Below are 6,000 nucleotides of genomic sequence, written 5' to 3'. Positions count from 1 at the left end.
ACTAGGGATATAAAGATGAGTAAAAGATTATTCCCTGTCCTTAAGTTGTTCACAAAGTAGAGAGAGAGAGAAATGTAAAACTTAATCATTACAACGGTATGACAAAATTCTATGCACCAAGTGATGACAAATAATTCACACTATGAGGGCAGAGAAGTCTCTGGGGAGGAGATGATGCTTAAAGCAATTATTGGCATGAAAGAAAGTAGGAGTTAACATTGGGTGCTAGAGGAAAAGAGATTTCTGGAAGGCATAGTCAATATCAGGGAGGCAGGAGAGAAAAAAAAGAATAAATGAGTAACTATAAGACCTTAGCAGACTTGTAAACACTCTAATCTCTAGAGTTTATTTTGGCATGGTAACAAAGCTCTCCTCTGTTGATTAAAGCCAGCTACATAAGTCAAGCTTTGGATTCAGAAAGGTAATTCTGAATTGCAAGTTTATAAATCATGCAGGCCATTAACTGTATAGGCCTGAGGTTCAAAGAATAGTTCTGGGCTGAAGTATACATTTGGGAGGAATTAGAATTTCCATGGAATTTAAAACTATGAGAATGGAGGAGATTAACAAGAGAGTGTGTATGAATATATCAATAGAGTAGAAAGAGAAGAAACAGATGCATGTAATGTAAGTGATAGTAATATGACTGATACAATTTGTGATGAACTTTAAGAATATATTTGAGAGGGTATTTCTTACTACTGTGTTTATCAGCAATAATGGCATTTGAACTCAGGCCCAGAAGTAGTTATTGACATATTACTAAATGGAACAATGAAGAGGAGGCTTTACAATTAAAAAGAAGAAGAAGAAAAAGAAGAATGCAAAAACGCTTAGAGATATGAGTTAACCTACAGATTCAAGATTAAACCTACAGGCTGCCATCCTCCCAAAAAGTTGGAAGTCATAACTTTCCATGGCGATTGGCTATAGCTTAGTAACTACAGCAATCTTCTCTGGTCAACGGCACATCTTACTCTACCCCTATAATGCCGAGAGAGAGTCTCCACTTCCCCAACTCTGAATGCTGATATGAAAAATCCTGATTCTAGTTTCAAATATCACACAGTGAAAACAAGACTTGAACCTCAGGCCCAGTGTCATGCGAGGAAGAAGCACAAGTCCATCCAATCATCAGGGGTGGAGAGCGTCTGGCCCCTGGGTTGTATGAGGCCATGAAATCATTTGGTCTGGTCCTGACAAGGCAACAAGTAGGACTCAAATTTAAATAAATCTAGGAGCTTTTTCCATAGCAACACAAATTTATAATATGTGCATCATATTAAGTGAATATTATAAATATCCAAATGGCCCTTGGCAGATCAAAGGTTCCCCACCCCTGAAGATGAAGCAAAACTAGGACTGGGTTTCCCTCAGAAGAAAATCGGTAAATAGGATTATGAAGAGATGTGCATTGCACTGTATTCTGTGCACATTTAAACATTTTGTACACTGTGGAATACATTACTCATTTTATTTAGAAGTGAATAATAATATTTATATTTTTAACAACAACAAAAAAGTACTGCCCAGAATGCACGGGTCAGTGGTTGAGCATAGACCTCTGAATCAGGAGGTCACAGTTCAATTCCTGGTCAGGGTACAGGCCTGGGTTGCAGGCTCAATCCCCAGTGTGGCAAGTGCAGGCAGCAGCCAATCAATGATTCACTCTCATCATTGATGTTTCTATCTCTCTCTCCCTCTCTGAAATCAATAAAAATGTATTTGTAAAAAAAACAATAAAAAATACTGCTACCACCTTATGTTTGGAGAAAGCAAAGCAGTTTTCTTATGAAACAAGGATAACTGGAAACATCAGTGTGTTCACTAATTAAGTGCAGAGTCTTTAGTTATATACTATTAACCTGCTGCCTTCCAATATCCCAACTATGAATTCCCTTGGACACTCTCTCAGCAATTTTATCTTTCTTCTAATAGTTACAAAATCATAGGTTAAACTTTTCTTAGATTCATTTGGAAACTTTAAGCCTTATTTTAAAAATAAAACCTTATTTATTAGGTTAATATTGCTTTTGCTGAGACTAATTTTGTGCTTGCTTTGGAAGCTCTACAAACTTTTTAAAACATAAATAAAATAAGTAATTATTTTCATGTTTCACATGACTTATTCTTTTGTCTTTACAGTATTTTCTAATGATTTATTTCAATATGCTACACACTTCTTTGATCTAACATATGGTTTGAAAATTTCATTTTTCAAGTTAATCTTTAAAAGATCATATTACTCACTATGTTTAATCCAAGTTAATTTTTAAAAGAAGATCATATTACTCACTATTTTTAATCCTATTTCCTCTATCCCTAGATAAATAATATGTACAGTTTGTTTTTTCTTTCATTTAACTATTTTTTTGTTGTTGTCAGTATATCATTAAAGCCTAATCCGAACAATCCTAAAAGGAACACTGGCTATGAGATGTGTAAATATTGGACCAACCAATAGAGGGAGTCCACACTGGCTATATGCACAGAAAATATTCCCAAATGTAAAAATAAAGTATCTTATTCTTCCAACTGTGTTTAAGTAGGTCTGGATTAGTACCAGAGTATAAGGGAAGCAGGAATGTGTTGATTTGTTAGACAAGTAATGTTATTACCAAAAGCAACCATTTCCCAGGCACCGTCCTCTCCTAAGTAATGTGCTAAATCCTTCGCATAACATCTATAATGCAGGTACCATTATAATACCCATCCTCATAAATGGCAAGGGAGTTTGCCAGACCCCACATTTAAGCCCCAATCAGCTATCTTACTTCAGAAGATATAACACTGCACTAGGCAGACTCCTAGATTTTAAAAAATTATAGATTTTATAGCCTACAACCCATGCATATGCCCTTGACTGCAATGAAACCTAGGATCCTTCAGTCTGCAGGCTGACACTCTATCCACTGAGCAAAACTGGCTAGGGCTAGACTCCTAGATTTGTGGAAAGTAGTCAGGAACACACTAAGCCAGGATACTCTGGTTTACAATAGCTCTCAGCACATCCCGATTTATAGAAATGAGACATTTTTTTTAGTCCTCAGAATAATGACAAGCCACAGTTCTTTTACAGTTACATTTTTTTAATGAGACTATCGTTCTCACTGATTATAACACCATTGCAGATATATAAAAAAAATCTATACAGTGCTGTTTCAGTGTATTAGGTATGTGTTCAGTATGGTGAGGAATCCATGTGCATAGGATTTGTTTTTTCTTCAATGCTCTTTGGTCTATCTATCTCTAGCCATGAGCAAATAGCTCCATATGACTTTTTATCAGATAATGTGTTCAAATCCATAAGACATTTCCCCAGCACTTCTATCGACATATCTTAGCTTAAGCTAGATATTTGCACAAGGAAAAAACCCACACATGTACAAATTCCTAAAATAAAATTGTCCAGGAAATAACATTATTTGTAAACATAACATGACAGCTTCACATTCACATCCCATTAAGAGTCTATGTTGCAATCTATTTTAAGATAGCCTTCAGGTTTGTCTTTACATTTACAAAATAAATGGAAATCCTGGGAGTTTACGAGTGTAGGAAAGCTGTGAGTGTGTAATATTTCATGTTCCTGTGATTTTCTCAGCAGCCATATTTGGTTATTGGACCTATATCTCCTTCATTTAGTATCACAAGTAAACCACTCCCCACGACAGTTGATTGCTGAATTCAAACCTGAGGAGTGAAAGGAATAAATTCATGCACTGTTTGTACAGCAATATATTCAGCGGTGTACTCTAAGACATTATGAGCTCAAGTAATGCTGTAGAATGCTAGCAACAAAGAATTTAGAGCAGACTCAGAGGGAACTCATAATCATAAAGTCATCCTTAGACAAGGATAATAAAAACACCGTTACAGTAAACAGACTGAGTCCTCAATCACACCGGATAAATCACAAGGTGAAAAGTGGAAAAAGCAAACCACAGACATCGTTTGAGCAGGGTAGAGAGAAATTACCAAACAATGAGGTAATAGAAATGTCATAGCACTGGAGCCAGTGTTCATTACAACTTCTCTCGGTGCCATCCATTTCCCTTAAAGGTCATAGAAACTTCGGGAATGATGAAACAGTTTTCTTTTCTTTTTCCCCCTTCAATTTGATTTTTTTTTCTGTGAAAGTCTTACCTGAGATCTGACTTGAAAGTTGCACTAGCAGCCCTTGGTTTGGAGAGGAGAGCAAGTATATTTTCTTCTGAAACTGATGACAATCATAATCCACTATTCTTAATAATTCTAATGCTGGAAAAGGGAAACAACATCAATATACAAAAAAAAAATGGTTTAAAAATCACTGATGCAATATCATGTGAAATAAATTCTCTAATAATTCAAAGGCAGAATTCCCACTTTTACACCCATGGAAAGTAAAAATGGGATGCTGGGCCATGAACTTTATTTAGAAATCATGGACAATCTTCCTCTGCTAATGATAAAATGAGGTTTCTTAGCCTTATCAAGCTAGAGCACATTTATTATTTAAAGGAATCCCTATTTATTAACCAGTTTTACCAGTGTTATCTAGTTATGAACAACTACTAAACCATTTGCACAATGAGGAAGTCAGGAAAATTATATCTGGGGTCAAGAGTCTTTTTAAAAGTCAAAAGTTACCCATCTGAACTGCCAGGTTCTTGGCTAAAAGTTGAAGAAATGAATTTGAGTTTTTCTTTTATAATTAAAGAAATATAACCTTTGGCTTTAGAAATTATTTTATTTTGAGAGCACTTGATTACATCTGTGTGTGTGTGATCATTTAGACCTGGGTTAGACCACAAAGAGGCTGTCAAGAGGCGTATAGACCCAATAAAACTGGTATAAAAGATCAGATAGGCAGTTTCCAAAACCCACCACTATCGGATTAATCAATTTAAATTTCACATGTAATACCAGATTCCACATATGTCTATGATTGTTTACTATAGGCTAAGCTACTATAAAAGATGCCCCGAATGTGGCAGCTCAAATAAGATTATTTTTCTGTCTCTCTCACAAAATAATTCAGAGGAAGTAAGTAGTCCTGGGCAAGTAGGCTAGTTTGTTCAACAAGGACACCTAGGAACTCAGGTTAGTATGAAGGCCCTGTCAACCTTATCAGTTATCTTTTTGCTTTTTCTCTCCAGGTTTAATGTCACCAGCTATTGCAATATTCATCATTTCCTACACAATGAGAAAACACTCAGAGGGAATTAAAGGCAAGCCAGTATACATTGGCCTGACAATAGTACATATCACTTCTCCTTGCATTCCATAGTCACAGGGCCACAGCCAGCTGCAAAGAAAGCTGGAAAATCAAATGTCAGGTTATGCAACCCTCTACTGTCTCTGTGTGTCTCCCTGTGTGGCTCTGTGTATGTATCTGAATATCTGAAAAATTCTATTGTTCTAAAGGTAAAGAAAGAAAAGTAGCCCGGCCAGCATGGCTCATTGGTGGAGTGTCGACCTATGACCCAGGAGGTCAGGGTTCGATACCCCATCAAGGACACATGCCCGGGTTATGGGCTTAATACCCAGTGTGGGGCATGCAGGAAGCAGCTGATCCATGATTCTCTCTCATTATTGATGTTTCTAGCTCTCTTTCCCTCTCTCTTCCTCTCTGAAATCAATAAAGATATATTTAAAGAAAAGAAAGAGAAGTAGTGATGGAAAATGATGAGTTGGTCTCTGTCATATATTTTCTGTATCTGTAAGTGGAATGTGAACATTTGTAGCTATCTCAATCAACATACCTTGGAAGTGGGGCTAATATAACATTTCCCAAAATATTCCAGTCTTTATATATTCCGGAGATAAAGCTAGTGATACAGAATTAATCCAGAAAAATTAATGGACAAGAATTATGGCATCGTTTGTGGTGACATGGGATATTCTGCTTCCATTAGTTACTAGCTATAGTACTGCAGTTAATGAAGTTTCTATCTTTTCAACAGAATTAGAGCAATGGACTCAGTTTCACACAGCCAAGAAAATTAAGTAGTATAG

The sequence above is a fragment of the Pipistrellus kuhlii genome, unplaced genomic scaffold (assembly GCF_014108245.1).
Source record: "Pipistrellus kuhlii isolate mPipKuh1 unplaced genomic scaffold, mPipKuh1.p scaffold_m20_p_5, whole genome shotgun sequence".
NCBI classification, from domain to species: Eukaryota; Metazoa; Chordata; class Mammalia; order Chiroptera; family Vespertilionidae; genus Pipistrellus; species Pipistrellus kuhlii.
This window is presented reverse-complemented; position numbering follows the sequence as displayed.